Genomic DNA, 17,793 nt, shown 5'->3' on the forward strand with positions numbered 1-17,793 from the left:
GTATCTATTACAAGTTCTGGGCCAGTGATTTGGCTGTCACCAACTTCTGCCCAACAGAGAGTTGATCAGCACTTCCGTCTATATAATGCCTCGAACGGAGCGGCCTGGATGCTGGTGTGGTAACTGTTGTTATATGAAAACTCCAGTAACGGAAGATGCTTTTCCCGGCCGTTACCAAAGTCGATTACACATGCCCTAAGCATGTCTTCAAGGGTTTGGATGATGCGTTCAGACTGCCCATCCGTTTGTGGGTGATATGCTGTGCTCATGTCTAAGCGTGAGCCAAAGGACTTGTGCATAGCTTGCCACAGTTCAGATGTAAAACGTGCGTCACGATCGGAAATGATGGAGGTTGGCACTTCGTGCCTTGATACTACTTCCTTTAGATAGATGTTTGCTAGAGTAGAAAACTTATTCGTTTCCTTGATAGCCAGGAAATGCGCAGACTTGGTAAGTCGATCCACGATCACCCAAATGGTATCGCTTCCGCGATGTGATCTCGGCAGGCCAGTAACAAAATCCATGGAAATTTGCTCCCATTTCCATTTCGGGATCTCTGGTTGTTGAAGTAGGCCTGATGGTTTCTGTTATTCAGTCTTGACTCTCGTACAAGTCAAACATTTGCTGACGTAGGTTGCTATGCTGGCTTTCATACCAGGCCACTAGTATGCAGTCTTGAGATCATGGTACATCTTATCCGAACCAGGATGTACTAGATAACGAGACTTATGTGCTTCATCCATCACAAGCTCGCGTAAGTCTCCATAAAGTGGAACCCAGATGCGTCCGTTAACATAGTAGGCACCGTTTTCCTTTTGTTCCAGCCGTTGTCTCGATCCTCTTAGGGACTCAACCCTGATTTTTTCTGCTTTCAATGCTTCAACCTGAGCATCGCGAATCTGAGCGGGAAGGTTAGATTGGATGGTAAGCTGTAACACATGTACACTGATGTGGGGTAAAATACACATATTTGTCCCATGTAAAATGTATAATTATTGTATAGTTTTATTTGCTTTTATTTAGTTTTTAATGATTTATTATATTATTTTGTGTTTTGCTAGGTCCTGGTACGAATGGAGCGAAAACGAGTAATAAAGAAGTAACCAGCCAATTGAGTGGAATAGATCGCTAAAATAAAAGAATTCAAATGGATGTAAAGTGGGCTACAGTTGACTAAAAGCAATCCATTGACCGAAGCCACTATTATTTCATTTTGTTCGTTGGTCGTTGATGTATCATGGCCCAAGTCCATTTAATTGTTTTAATGAAGTGAAATTAGGAAGAAGGCTGGCCCAGTGTCATCATCTACATCAATATTTGGGGGATTATAAGGGATAGGAGGAGGAAATCAGAGGCACGAAAAGACGGCTGTAAAAGGACACGACGACAGAACAGGGGAAGAGACACAAACATCAGACGTGAGAGAAAGAAAAAAAAAAGTCAATTGGTTCAAGGGTACAAGCCACGATCAAGATTCCAGTCCGGGTTTGTAAATAGTTTATATTCAGTTTTAATAACTTTTTGTTTTTTAAAACTTGATATTATGGATTATTTATTATTTGAGACTTGTTTCTTTTTAGTGGTTATGATTATTGGCTAAACTTTTGTAGCTGCCTAGGTTTGAGATGATGACTATTTGACTTTGGATTTTGGCTTGGTTGTGAATCTTATTGTTGGATTTATATTTTAGTTAAAAGACTTGTTTATGATTCTATGATGTGTGTGCGTACTTTTTGCTAATTTATAATCTTTTAATGTTTCATGAGCAACTTAATGAATGTCTTTCATGTTTGGGTGCTCATTAGAATTACTTGCTTTGTGCTTGTAGTTTTCTTTATGGTTTTAGGCCTGAATTCCATAGAAACATTAATTGAGAGTTTAGAGGTAATAAGTATTCTTCTTATTCTATGGCAGAGAGATCTGGTAGGTAGTCAGGTTTGTCTTTGGTATTAGGGGTTGAGTTCAAACGCTGAGAAATTGGGTTTTCTTATACTTCCTTTTATTTTGTGCTTATCTGAGTCATAGATTGAATTTACAGGTTACTCCTTGCACTTCAGGGTGTATTGTGATTGGGAAGTGAGAAATCTAAGTCAATCTAGCGAGTACTTTAGTATAGTTGGAGTGGACGAGAGTCAATCCAACCATCCAGTGAGTTTATAGACCTTTAGGTTTCCTTATAGGCCTGGCCGAGAAATCGGGGGTTTATTAGGTTAATTGAGGGTAAAATATCTTTAGATCCTGGTTCCAACATAGTTTCCATAGCCAAGTCAATTCCAACTTCATCAGTAAGATTCGAAGCCTAGGTAGTTCATTCTCATCATTACCTGTTTTCAGCCAGTTCACCATCTCAGTAGGTTAAACCCTTAGTTAATTTAGATTATTAGTTTAATTAGTTAAAACTTCAAATCCAAAACAATTAAAACCAATTAAGTAATTTGTTTAGTCAGAGTCTAGTTTAGCGTCGCTAGTGTCTCGTAGGTTCGATACTCGGACTTCATTAGGCTTTACTACGTACGATAGGTACACTTGCCTGTCAGTGGTCTAGCATTTAGAGAGTCTTAGTTTATAAATTTAAAACTAGGGTGTCTAGGTTTAGGTTAGTAGTTTTTATAGACCGCATTTGCACATCAAGTTTTTGGCGCCGTTGCCGGGGACTCTTGGCAATTGCGTTTATTAGCTTTGATTAGACTTAATTGACATAATCTGTGCTACTTGTATAGTTGTGTAATTTTTTTAGTTAGTTTTCTTTTATTCTCTCTACCTTGTTCTGCTCTTTCTACTCTCTTAATGGCAGGTAATCCTATTGACCTGGATTCTTCTGATGCTGAGTCTTATCCCACCGAACCAATATGGGATTTGTCAGATGAAGAGGATGAGGGAAGTGAAGATGAGCTGTTTTGGGAGAGAGAATTTGCGGATGAGTTAGAGGGTTTGTCGGTAGATGAAGAAGGAGGTACATTTGATCCGGAGGGGGACCTTGCATATTTAGAAGCTTTACTTGCAGGAAACCCAATGACGAACATCAAAAAAGAAGAAGTGGTGGTGGAAGAGGAAGAACACCACAGCTGGCCCGTGGTACTGATAACGAATGCGAGTAAAAGTTCAAAACCACAGGAGAAGGCAATGAGAAGAACACCTGGGATCGTTTTTCAGCGGCTCCTGCCAGGTAAGTTCATATTTTGGTGTTTCAACCCGGTTAAATATTTAGAATTCTATTATAATTCCACTACAAAATTTTTAAATGTTTATGAGGACCGGGTGGAATTAAATGGGTTAGACCGGGTTCAGATTAAAGAGAAACCTCCTGATTAAGTTCAAGTGTGGGGAGGTTTTGTAGAGTTTGTATAGAGTTGTAGTTTTTGTATTTTATTAGTTGTCTTTTTTAGAGTCGGTACTGCTTGGGTTTTTGCTTGTTTTTGTTTATGCAGGTTTGGATATGTACCACCCGTACTCAATCGTCATTCGGGTGTTTTTGGAGCTGCTTTTCAAATTTCAAGGCATTTACCAAGTGTACTAGTCAGAGTCAAAGTCGATCGCAAATGGAATGCTATACGATCGAGCTGGATTGGACGAGAGTTTGGAGTTTACGCGTTATAAAACTAGCTAAGTCCTTTCCAATTATGCCCTTAGTTTTTTTATTTCTTATTTATTTTTAGTATTTTGAGTCGGTTTCCATCCTACATTGAGGGCAATGTAGAGTTTAAGTGTGGGGATGGGAAACTGTCGTTTAGGTCTTAGTTAGTGAGTCTTGAGTCAAAAAAAAATTAAAAATAAAAAAAAAATTAAAAATTAAAAAAAAAATCGAAAAATGTCTTTTGAATAAAGAAGTTTGCAAAATTAATACGGAAAATGATAGAAAAGATGGTTTTTGCTCGGGTTCAAATAACGATAATATGAGATTATTTAAGTCGAGCTTGTGTCTAGTTGGGAATATGTGAATAGGCCCGGTTTGGTTTTAGGTCCCTTTGAGTTAATATACCTTAATTGTCGGTCTACTAGTGGATACTCATCTGGGAAATATGGGAAATTGAAACCGCCAATAAGAGTATAAGGGACACCGTTATAAGTTAAAACCGTTAGAATTTGTAATCATAAAAAAAATAGAAAAAAAATATGAGCTATAGAAACTGAATGAAAGTAGCGCAGGCCTATGTAATCTTGGTTGGGGATAGTGACTTTACAACCGGAATACCTCTAGGATGAGTGAAATCGAACTTGCAAATAAAAAAGTACCGAAGCCTAAGTAATCCGAGTTGGGGATAGCGACTCTACAGCCGGAATGCCTCTGGGTTAGGGAAAGCAACGTCTACGCTCATTAAAAAAAAGAATGAAAAGAAAGAAAAAAATAATGCTGAAAAAAAAGAAAAAATATTTGATTTTTAAATTCTCTTGGTTTTGATATAAGACGGTTGGGAATTGGTCCAATGATCGTTCGGCATTCGCCATCTGATTGTCGCGTCGAGGAGGCATTCTAAAAGAGGAAACAAGAGAGGAAACGAGTGAGAGAGTTAGACGAAAAGAATGAGATGAAACAAATCTGATGAAAGCAAGGATAGTGGTCATTTGTTTGTTACTAAAAAGCAACAAACGACCAGGGTGATAAATCAAAGAAAATAGGTCAAAAATAATGTATCGCGAACACATGCTCGCCTATAAGTGGACACTCACCCCAAGAGTTCCCAGGTAAGAGTGACTGGTCCGATCATGAGGATTTGTACGAACACTCTAGCCTTAGACAGAAAACTCAGGGTACAGGCACCCACCCTTCCAGTTTGCATGTGTTCACATTATTTAGACCAACTTTGATGGGATTTTGAAAATTTAAAGGGGTTCAAAACCTTATAACAGAGGGTTCAAAACCTAGTAATCAATCATCCTAGAACATATGATTAGTTTTCAAAGCGGTTTTGAAATTTATGTTCTTGTTGTGGCCGTCGCCTAAGGATAGGTGACGGTATTGTTTTATAACTAAACGCAAGTGAAATCGCGTTAGGGTCCTACGAAGGTTATAGACTAGGTCAAAGCATTACTAATAACCTAATTCCCTATAATCATTGGCTCTGATACCAACTTTTCTGTCACACCCCGACCACGTGGAACAACAAAACGTGGCGGAAACGTCGGGGAGTGTTGTAACAGAATCATTGTTTCATAACACATGGAAATTGAAATATTGTTTTATTGATTAAATGGACTCATTGTTCTAATACAATCAAATAAGTATAACTATGATCTTCCAAGTTTTAAAGTTGCTAAGGCACGAGTCCATCCTAAATGTAGCATATATCAACAATCATCTCAAGACGGCACCTGAAACATGTGTAAAAATAGGTACGTCAGCATAAAAATGCCTGTGCGATACATAGGTTTTGTGAAAATGGGATTCATGACTTGAGTTTAAAGAAAACGTTTAATAACAGTCAGTCATGAACCTTGTAATTTGCTTTGTCTTGTAAATCATTTAAAAAAAATGGTAAAATCAGATGATATGTAAAAATAAGAGAACACTGTGTGATTAAATGGATAACCATGTAAAATGAGTTTGTATAAGATAAGTCGTTTGTAAATCATTGTCTTGTGAAAACTGTGTTATTTGTATAAAATGTTATATGACCTAAATTGAAATGATTCAAATAACGCTACGATATGTGATACCATACAAACACTTATATATAGGAAGTACCAGCGGCGTATCCACCATGCTTGTATCATATTACACCCGCCTCGTTACTTAAGTCACTTACGCAAACCAAACCACCAATATAGAATGTTCATGTTTAAACCAATAGTCCAAGGTTATTGTATAACTCAAGTTAAATGTAAACCATGTAATGTATAAACAAAAGTTATGTATGGTAAGTGAAATGAGATTTCTTAAACCACAAGTAAAAATTGTACAAAACAAGGTGTTTGAATAAATCAAAAGTTATGCTTTGTAAAATAGTTTAAGGTTAAACGAATAACCTTATAGTAGCATATTAACAGTATACTTTGGATTTGTAAATAACATATTAAAAATATGTTTTGGTTTGTTGATAAAATGCATAGGTTGGTTCTGTACAATACCACACATGAGAGTATATCAAACTTATACTTTTTGGGAGTATATCAAAATATACTTTAAAGGTGCGATTTAAGAATTCATTCAGACCTAGTGCATCAAACTACACCTTTGAGACTATAAGGATACCACAAAGGAAATCCCTATTTGGATGGAGAAACAAATTGGTTTCAGACATTCCATGACAACAGGAATGGGGTGTCTAGTCCTATAGCGCTATATCATACTACCAATCGGTCTGGTGAACAAAATAAGTACTATTCCAACAATTACTTTTGTAATCTTTGAGAAATCAGTGTTTAAACCATAGATAGTCATTTAGTTTGTCAAAAGATAAATACTAACATGTATAATCAATTATACTTTGAAATCATGAAGATAACAGATAGGTAACGTGCTTCACCCCAAAACAGTTTTGAACAGTAAAATAGGGGAACTATGTACTCACCTGAGATTGCTTAGAAGTTCTTGTATGATAACCAAACAATGCTAGAGATTACGGAATATCAGACGGCACCTAACAGGTAGCTATGTTAATATACCCGACCAAATCGGAAGGATCGAATAGTATGCGGGTTCGTAAACCAAACGAGTATGGAGACTCGTGTAATATGGTTTAACAAAACTTACATACTAAAATGAAACCTAACCTAAGTGCTTGCGACCCATCACGACCCGTTTAGGTAGCTTATGCTATCTTACGCGTCGTTCGCGTAGAACGCGTCTGGAACGCCTAACATCGTGACCACAAGGTATAACCTCGGAAGGTTATAGCTATGGTCACCTAATGTGTTTGGTCGGATCCTAATGATCGACCAAATGGGTCGGGTTCGAAAGTATAAGCGATGGTTTAGATCGCTTACCTTACGACCCTATATAAGCACTAAACTAAAAGTGACGAGCTAAGCATGTTAGAACATGCTTAACTAAGATTAGAAGACAGGTTTGGCATCAAAACAAATGGCTTTGATGCTCACGAGTAGTTTGGTTAAGAAATATGCAAGAATGCACATTTTCGCCGAAACTACGACTCGTCACTGAGCCTAGATAACGTGGTAATCAGTAGGTATAGTCACTACGGACTATAACCATCGTGATCACACTCACGTTATGAAGTTCCATGAACTTCGGGTTGACCATAGGCTGGTCAATGCAGAAAGTCAACAAAACGTTGACATTCGGACTCGAAAAGTGAATAAAAGAACGAATGAAGACTTACGGAGGGTCCCCGAATGCTAATCTAGATCAAAGAGCTCAGGTATGAAGCAATGGCATCAACTTAGAGCATTTTGATCAGATTGTGTGAGTTTTTAGCAACAAGGGGGGGGGGTATTTATAGGAAAGGCAAAGCCGTTAGGATCGTTTATCGAATATCGTGCCATGATCTCGTCCATACACTTGTCACAATGTTGTGGTTACTGAAAATGGCCCTTGGCCCTTGATTGGGTGAAAGGGCATTGCCCCTTGAACGAACGAAAGGCCAACTGCAAGTGGATTCAATTAATCTGCTGTACTGGGGACCCCTTACGGACCGTATGGGTTTTGGCTTACGGTCCGTAAGCCCTTAGTTTGGCAGATTTACAGTTTTGGTCCCTGCAGCTCCAAAACTTGGTATTTGATGCATTTTTGACACGTTTAAGCCCCGTTAACCCCATTTCAAAGCTCTAAAATGATGTTAAAGTATAGGGAACTTAAAATGTGCTCAAAAATATCTTGGATGTCGGTTCGTTTGGCCGTACGGTCGCGATGTTCGGTTAATTACGACGGAATGCGCATAAGCGCGAAAGACGATCCAAATTGCGCGACGACTGGATTTTTCTCATGCCATACACTAAGGCATAATATAAGGATGCTTACATAAATTTTTGGATGTCCGGATGTATTCAGAACGTAAGTTATGCGCGAAAGTTCAAACTTGTGCACTTTTTGACACTTTTAGCCCCTGAATGATCCAAAAGTTTGTTTTAGCATACCAAACCCCTCAAAGCCTATTTCTAAGCTATGTAAAGGATATTTATGGTATGTTTAACTTATGGACATGTTCCGGAATGTTTGTTACAGTTCAAATTGGCATACTTTCACAGTTTGTCAAGTTTAGTCCCTGTAAGCGAATTAACTTGTTTTTGCCATACCAAAGCCTTCAAAACTTATTTCTAAGTTATGTAAAAGTTATTTAAGGTATGTTAAGCCTATGTCACTATTCCGGAGTGTTCGTTGGATTAAACTGGTTATTTTTACGCATCAGAGCGCGTATAACCTTCCAGAGAGCGATTTAAAGCTTAAAATCGAACAAGAGTTGATGTGTGCAAATGATACACATATTTTTACGAATGCCAAGTATGAGATACAATATTTCATTGTTTTGGAATTTGTTTGATGGTTGAAGTGACACAGGTGTCACAGTCTCCCCTACTTTAGGAAATTTCGTCCCGAAATTTAATTCTAGAGGAAACTTGTGAAGACAGCTGTGACGGTTTCGCCTTCTAATAGATCCCTTGAACCCTTAAGTAAAACTCGGGGCCATGTTAGGACTCTTAGCGAATTTGCTAACCCTCAAAGTGAGTTCCTTGTAATAATAAAACATGGAATTTTGAACTACGGACAGAAGAACGTTTCTTATGAAGACTTATCATAGGAAACTTGGTGTGTGATTGAGATCAGAATTGGGGGAGTGTGAGGATAAATGACATTGGTCGAGGTCCGAGATTTCTCCCGTATCATTATTCTTGTCACTAGGTCTTAACACATGATGAAGCTTCCTGTGGCTCCTGTGCACTGAATTCCATAATTATGTAGGCCTCCATAATTACGTAATTCCTTGCACAGTCCGCACAGTCCATTTCATAACGCGTAGGAAAAATTACTTGAATAAACATGAAGCGATTCGACTAGACCACCAAAGGATCCTTTTAATTAGATCAACGAACGATCTTTTTAACTAGATCAACACATGATCTTCTTAACTAGGCCGTCGTACGATCTCTTTAAATAGACCACTTAAGGGATCATTTTTAGTTACATCATCACATGATATTTCTAATCAGATTTTCAAGATCAATCTGTTTAAGCAGACCATTCAAGAGGTCCAATTATAGAATAATACTTTATAACCAGAGGGACTTAACTAAAATGTTGAAATCCATTAAGGGTTTAAGATAGTATCTTTGGATATCCTATTATGAATCTCTCGTATGAGATATGAAAGATTCTATGAGGATTTGGATGGATCATATACAACCACAAAACATGTAAGAAAGCACATAAGCACAAATTTAGTTAACTTGATTCTTTATTTTGTTACCTTTAGGTATGGATATTCAAAGCACACTAGGAATCCAATCCATGGATTTCATTTGGTACTTTAATGATTTTTAAGGATCTGTCTATAAAGATAGAGTGATTCTCAATAAGAGTTTGACTTTGTTTCTTAAAAGAAACGAGAGTTTAAGGTTCTTGGGGAGATCACAAGTGATCATAATATGATAGAACCATGCAAGTAGTTTGTCTTTGGGTTGACCTCATAAGGTTTCATCAAGCATTCATACAAACGCATAAATTTTGCAGAAATAAAAACAACAAATCTTTATTTATGTAACAACAGAATTGTCTTGAAGTGTCAAAAGATAACAACCAAGGAAACACAAAACACTAATTGTTCACTGCTGCATCATTGTTCATATTTGCCTCATTGATGTTGAACACTCGTCCACGCGCTGGAGGTATGTTAACAAGCCTTGGGCAATTGTTCCTATAGTGGGTAAGGTCACCACAGTTATAACATGACCCTGGAGGGAACCGTGCTTGAACAGCAGCAGGGTTTGCAGCAGCTTGATTTGCATAACGACAAACATTGACCAAATGTCCCAACCGCCCACAGTGGGTACATTTGTGACACTGCTCTTGCTCTAGATGATGACGGTTGCATTTGTTGCACAAAGGTGCGGTACCAACATAGTTTTGTCTTTTACGAAGTTGTGCTGGCCGGTTCGGTGCAACTTGTTTGTCTTGAGCAGTTACAGCGTAGCTTTGAGAGGCTTTGCGCTTCTTCTTCTTGGATACCTCGGCATTTTCTTCCTTTGGTTCCACATGAGAAGTCTTGTCAGAGGGTCTTAAGTCGCCCTTCCGAAACAGCTTGCGCTTCCTGATATGGGATTCAGTCAGAGTGGCAGCCAATTCAATGGCTTGTCTGACAGTAGTAGGATTGCTGCCAGTAACGATATCCTGAACTACGTCAGGAAGCCCATCAATGTATTTCTCAATCGCCTTATCCAGAGGCGTAACCATAGTAGGGCATAACAAGCTCAATTCCTCATAGCGGTCAGTATAGGCTCGATGTTCCCCACTGTCTTGCTTTAAATCATCAAATTCCCTTTCTAGAGCCCTAAGCTCATGACGAGGACAGAATTCCTTCATCATAAGAGCCCTAAGCTCGGCCCAAGTCTGTGCTAATGCAACCTCAGCACCGCGGTCTCTCATAACCCCGTTCCACCACGTAAGAGCCCTCTTCTGAAACACACTCGAAGAAAACTCGACCTTGCGATTTTCAGGACACTGAACGTGACGGAAAGTATTCTCAATGCTCTCGAACCATTGAAGAAGCCCAGTTGCTCCCTCAGAACCACTAAACTTTAGTGGTTTAGCCGAGTTAAAAGTCTTGAAATTGCATGGAGCATTGTTGTTGTTGATAGCTTGAGTTATTAGAGCATAAAGATTTGGGAAGGCAGCAGCCATTTGCTGCGCGATATTTTCCGCCAGTTCGGCATTCGCCATCTGATTGTCGCATCGAGGAGGCATTCTAAAAGAGGAAACATGAGAGGAAACGAGTGAGAGAGTTAGACGAAAAGAATGAGATGAAACAAATCTGATGAAAGCAAGGATAGTGGTCATTTGTTTGTTACTAAAAAGCAACAAACGACCTGGGTGATAAATCAAAGCAAATAGGTAAAAAATAATGTATCGCGAAGACATGCTCACCTATAAGTGGACACTCACCCCAAGAGTTCCCAGGTAAGAGTGACTGGTCCGATCATGAGGATTTGTACGAACACTCTAGCCTTAGACAGAAAACTCAGGGTACAGGCACCCACCCTTCCAGTTTGCATGTGTTCACATTATTTAGACCAACTTTGACGGGATTTTGAAAATTCAAAGGGGTTCAAAACCTTATAACAGAGGGTTCAAAACCTAGTAATCAATCATCCTAGAACAGATGATTAGTTTTCAAAGCGGTTTTGAAATTTATGTTCTTGTTGTGGTCGTCGCCTAAGGATAGGTGACGGTATTGTTTTATAACTAAACACAAGTGAACTCGCGTTAGGGTCCTACGAAGGTTATAGACTAGGTCAAAGCATTACTAATAACCTAATTCCCTATAACCATTGGCTCTGATACCAACTTTTCTGTCACACCCCGACCACGTGGAACAACAAAACGTGGCGGAAACGTCGGGGAGTGTTGTAACAGAATCATTGTTTCATAACACATGGAAATTGAAATATTGTTTTATTGATTAAATGGACTCATTGTTCTAATACAATCAAATAAGTACAACTATGATCTTCCAAGTTTTAAAGTTGCTAAGGCACGAGTCCCTCCTAAATGTAGCATATATCAACAATCATCTCAAGACGGCACCTGAAACATGTGTAAAAATAGGTACGTCAGCATAAAAATGCCTGTGAGATACATAGGTTTTGTGAAAATGGGATTCATGACTTGAGTTTAAAGAAAACGTTTAACAACAGTCAGTCATGAACCTTGTAATTTGCTTTGTCTTGTAAATCATTTAAAAAAAATGGTAAAATCAGATGATATGTAAAAATAAGAGAACACTGTGTGATTAAATGGATAACCATGTAAAATGAGTTTGTATAAGATAAGTCGTTTGTAAATCATTGTCTTGTGAAAAGTGTGTTATTTGTATAAAATGTTATATGACCTAAATTGAAATGATTCAAATAACGCTACGATATGTTATACCAAACAAACACTTATATATAGGAACTACCAGCGGCGTATCCACCATGCTTGTATCATATTACACCCGCCTCGTTACTTAAGTCACTTACGCAAACCAAACCACCAATATAGAATGTTCATGTTTAAACCAATAGTCCAAGGTTATTGTATAACTCAAGTTAAATGTAAACCATGTAATGTATAAACAAAAGTTATGTATGGTAAGTGAAATGAGATTTCTTAAACCACAAGTAAAAATTGTACGAAACAAGGTGTTTGAATAAATCAAAAGTTATGCTTTGTAAAATAATGTAAGGTTAACGAATAACCTTATAGTAGCATATTAACAGTATACTTTGGATTTGTAAATAACATATTAAAAATATGTTTTGGTTTGTTGATAAAATGCATAGGTTGGTTCTGTACAATACAACACATGAGAGTATATCAAACTTATACTTTTTGGGAGTATATCTAAATATACTTTAAAGGTGCGATTTAAGAATTCATTCAGACCTAGTGCATCAAACTACACCTTTGAGACTATAAGGATACCACAAACGAAATCCCTATTTGGATGGAGAAACAAATTGGTTTCAGACATTCCATGACAACAGGAATGGGGTGTCTAGTCCTATAGCGCTATATCATACTACCAATCGGTCTGGTGAACAAAATAAGTACTATTCCAACAATTACTTTTGTAATCTTTGAGAAATCAGTGTTTAAACCATAGATAGTCATTTAGTTTGTCAAAAGATAAATACTAACATGTATAATCAATTATACTTTAAAATCATGAAGATAACAGATAGGTACACATGCTTCACCCCAAAACAGTTTAGAACAGTAAAAGAGGGGAACTATTTACTCACCTGAGATTGCTTAGAAGTTCTTGTATGATAACCAAACAATGCTAGAGATTACGGAATATCAGACGGCACCTAATAGGTAGCTATGTTATTATATTGGACCAAATCGGAAGGATCGGATAGTATGCGGGTTCGTAAACCAAACGAGTATGGAGACTCGTGTAATATGGTTTAACAAAGCAAACATACTAAAATGAAACTTAACCTAAGTGCTTGCGACCCATCACGACCCGTTTAGGTAGCTTATGCTACCTTACGCGTCGTTCGCGTAGAACGCGTCTGGAACGCCTAACATCGTGACCACAAGGTATAACCTCGGAAGGTTATAGATATGGTCACCTAATGTGTTTGGTCGGATCCTAATGATCGACCAAATGGGCCGGGTTCGAAAGTATAAGCGATAGTTTAGATCGCTTACCTTACGACCCTATATAAGCACTAAACTAAAAGTGACGAGCTAAGCATGTTAGAACATGCTTAACTAAGATTAGAAAACAGGTTTGGCATCAAAACAAACGGCTTTGATGCTCACGAGTAGTTTGGTTACAAAATATGCAAGAATGCACATTTTGGCCGAAACTACGACTCGTCACTGAGCCTAGATAACGTGGTAATCAGTAGGTATAGTCACTACGGACTATAACCATCGTGATCACACTCACGTTATGAAGTTCCATGAACTTCGGGTTGACCATAGGCTGGTCAATGCAGAAAGTCAACAAAACGTTGACTTTCAGACTCGAAAAGCGAATAAAAGAACGAAAGAAGACTTACGGAGGGTCCCCGAATGCTAATTTGGATCAAAGAGCTCAGGTATGAAGCAACGGCATCAACTTAGAGCATTTTGATCAGATTGTGTGAGTTTTTAGCAACAAGGGGGGGGGGTATTTATAGGAAAGGCAAAGCCGTTAGGATCGTTTATCGAATATCGTGCCATGATCTCGTCCATACACTTGTCACAATGTTGTGGTTACTGAAAATGGCCCTTGGCCCTTGATTGGGTGAAAGGACATTGCCCCTTGAACGAACGAAAGGCCAACTGCAAGTGGATTCAATGAATCTGCTGTACTGGGGACCCCTTACGAACCGTATGGGTTTTGGCTTACGGTCCATAATCCCTTAGTTTGGGAGATTTACAGTTTTGGTCCCTGCAGCTCCAAAACTTGGTATTTGATGCATTTTTGACACGTTTAAGCCCCGTTAACCCCATTTCAAAGCTCTAAAATGATGTTAAAGTATAGGGAACTTAAAATGTGCTCAAAAATATCTCGGATGTCGGTTCATTTGGCCGTACGGTCGCGATGTTCGGTTAATTACGACGGAATGCGCATAAGCGCGAAAGACGATCCAAATTGCGCGACGAATGGATTTTTCTCATGCCATACACTAAGGCATAATATAAGGATGCTTACATAAATTTTTGGATGTCCGGATGTATTCAGAACGTAAGTTATGCGCGAAAGTGCAAACTTGTGCACTTTTTGACACTTTTAGCCCCTGAATGATCCAAAAGTTTGTTTTAGCATACCAAACCCCTCAAAGCCTATTTCTAAGCTATGTAAAGGATATTTATGGTATGTTTAACTTATGGACATGTTCCGGAATGTTTGTTACAGTTCAAATTGGCATACTTTCGCAGTTTGTCAAGTTTAGTCCCTATAAGCGAATTAACTTGTTTTTGCCATACCAAAGCCTTCAAAACTTATTTCTAAGTTATGTAAAAGTTATTTAAGGTATGTTAAGCCTATGTCACTATTCCAGAGTGTTCGTTGGATTAAACTGGTTATTTTTACGCATCAGAGCGCGTATAACCTTCCAGAGAGCGATTTAAAGTTTAAAATCGAACAAGAGTTGATGTGTGCAAATGATACACATATTTTTACGAATCCCAAGTATGAGATACAATATTTCATTGTTTTGGAATTTGTTTGATGGTTGAAGTGACACAGGTGTCACAGCAATGACCTTGTCACGTTGCATCATGATGTGTGTAAAATGCAACATATAAAATACATCAAATATGGCATAAAACTAACCCTTTTTAAGTACTAATGTTGGAAAAAGAGTGCTTTTGTCTTCCTTTTGTATTTTCAGGATTAAATGAGCTCAAATTCACAAAAAAAGCAAAAAGACAGCTAAATCTAACATAAATACAAGAAAAAGAACATAAGTGGATTGCCCGACCCCTCAACAGCATTCTCCCAAGCAAAATAGAGAAGACAGAAGACTGAACACGCCCCGTGCTCAGCCAGCACGGGGCCATGCCCAAGAAGCAGCAGAAAAGACAAACCTATAGAAGCTTCTATTGCCCACCACGGGGCCGTGTCCAGCGGACATGGGGGCGTGGTGAAAGTACAGCAGGCGCATTAATTGTTATTGCGAATTACAATTAATGAAGAGAGAGAGTGTCAGACAGGCACGGGGGCGTGTCCAGCGGACACGGGGCCGTGCCCAGCCTTCTGTTCAGCCTATAAATAGGAGTGCTTGGTTTCATTGCAACTCATCCCTTGGCACACCACCTCTCTCACACTTCATCCACCACCCACCACCATCACAACACCATCATCCACCACCATCATCCACCACCATCATCCATTGTCCATCATAGAGTGTGTGAGTCGTCTCGGGATCCAAGATTGATCGTAAGAGTTCTTGACAATCAAGGCCATGTTTGCCTAAGTCTCTTACATCACTTGGTGAAGACAAGTGTTTAGTATAATACTTTTTATTTTTAATCTTTTGCACTTTTTATTTGGTTTTGTATTAATGACTTTAATAACTAGTTGCTTATGTTGAAGGTGATCTTTCCTTATCGGTTGTCCGTGGTGTCTTGGCATTATTTTACTGTCTATATAAAATAAAAGATTTTCACCATTCATATCTCCATGGTCTATATGGAGGTATGTTGGCTACCTGGTCGGGGGTTAAGGGAACGGTTTGGTAAGGGTCTTGCCCTTGTTCAGCGTTTAGAGGTCCTGCAAGGGACCTGGGTCAAATTTAGTAGGATCTCCTTCAATGCCCATAGGGATTGGATGGCGGGGATCCAAACTCTTTGACCCCCTCATAAGTTAACTACTATTAATACTATAACCCGGCTATTTAGGACTGTGTCCCTGCTGACTCAGACTACTTAGTCGAGGGTAACGTCACCGCCAAAAGCGGGGCCTACCATAATTTGCATTAATAACTTAATTCATTATCTTCCAATAATCCAACCTTTTAGGATTGTATCCTTGCTGACTCAAACTACTGGGTTGAGGGTAACGTCGCCTTCAAAAGAGGGGCCTACTACAATAACTAAGATAATCTCTTAAACAAGTGCAAAAGTGCGAAAATAATCAAAGGTTATACTAATACACGAGTCGGATCTAAGTGATTCATCTTGTCTATTTGTTTTTATTTTATTTTTATTTTTCAGCATTTTGTTAGTTTTTATTTTCTTAGTTTAAAATGAAAACCTTTTCTAACATTTTAATTTCATTAGACGTTGAGGATAAACCGGTACTAAAAGCTCTTGTGTCCTTGGACGACCTCGGTATCTTACCAACACTATACTACGTCCACGATGGGTGCACTTGCCCATATGTGTGTTTAGTGTTAGTAAATATCGTGTTTTATAAATTTAAAACTTGGCTAAAAGGGTAAAAAGGGCTTAAAATATACATCTAAATTATGTTACACTACACACGCATCAAGTTTTTGGCGCCGTTGCCAGGGACACAAGGATTTTAAGAAAGTTAGGAATCAACGGCCTAATCATCTTTTTATTCTTCTTTTTAGTTTTTAGGATTTTCTAAGTTTTTTAGCTTCTGCAGAGCTCAGCACGGGCCGTGCCTGGTCGGACACGGGCCGTGCCCAGCGTGTTGTTACTGGCAGTTTTTAGTTTTCCAAGTTACAGAAGGCTGACCACGGGGCCGTGTCGGTGCAACACGGGGCCGTGTCCAACTCTCCAGTAACTGGGATCTGGAAAACAATCACTGTAACTCCGACCACGGGCCGTGTTCACTGAGCACGGGGCCGTGGTGAACCTTCTGACCATCATTCTTTTCTGTTTTTATTGCAGGACTTGGAACCAGACGTCACCCCTACGTAGTGTATGAGCTCCAGTTCTAATAAGGACATAAAAGAACCTCTAGAAGAACCCGAACGCTTTCTCAGAAAGAGACTAAAAGCCAAGAACCAAGAGAAAGTTTCGGGGAATCCACTTCCAATGGCGGACCAACGTACCCTCATGGATTATCTACGACCCACCGTAGGTAACCTAGGCGCCGCTATCAACGCACCGAATGTTGAAGCCAATAACTTCGAACTTCGGCCGCATTTGATACAAATGCTCCAAAACTCCGCAACCTTCCATGGGCTTGCAGACGAGGATCCCCATCTACATATTACTAATTTCTTAGAAATATGTGATACCTTTCGGATCAATGGAGCATCAAATGACGCCATCCGCCTTCGAATGTTTCCTTTCTCAAATAAAGACCGAGCAAAAGCTTGGCTCAACGCCCTCCCAGCTGGATCGGTAAACACCTGGGATGAACTAGCCCAAAAATTTCTATATAAGTATTTCCCTCCCGCTAAAATGGCTAAATTAATGACTGAAATTAATACATATTCACAAGAGGACGGGGAATCCTTATATGAAACTTGGGAAAGGTTCAAGGAGCTATTGCGAAAGTGTCCACATCACGGCCTTGCGATATGGAAACAAGTATCCACTTTCTATAATGGGTTGTTGCCACACACAAGGCAGACACTTGATTCTAGCTCCGGGGGACTTTTAGGTAATCGCCGCCCACATGAAATATATAACCAAATTGAGGAAATTGCTCAAACCAATTTTCAGTGGCACACTCCCCGAGGCAATAAATCTATTGCCCCGGGCGCCCATAAGGTTGATGA

The 17,793-nt window shown here is 39.0% G+C and overlaps 1 non-coding gene across 1 annotated transcript; it reads right to left on the reverse strand.

Moving 5' to 3' along the window:
* Positions 1 to 17,479: 17,479 nt before the first annotated feature.
* On the reverse strand, positions 17,480 to 17,586 carry LOC118485235. Its single transcript, XR_004875540.1, has one exon. It is a non-coding gene; the product is annotated as a small nucleolar RNA R71 (small nucleolar RNA).
* Between the last annotated feature and the right edge of the window lie 207 nt (positions 17,587 to 17,793).

Source organism: Helianthus annuus, chromosome 12 (assembly GCF_002127325.2).
Source record: "Helianthus annuus cultivar XRQ/B chromosome 12, HanXRQr2.0-SUNRISE, whole genome shotgun sequence".
Lineage (NCBI taxonomy): Eukaryota > Viridiplantae > Streptophyta > Magnoliopsida > Asterales > Asteraceae > Helianthus > Helianthus annuus.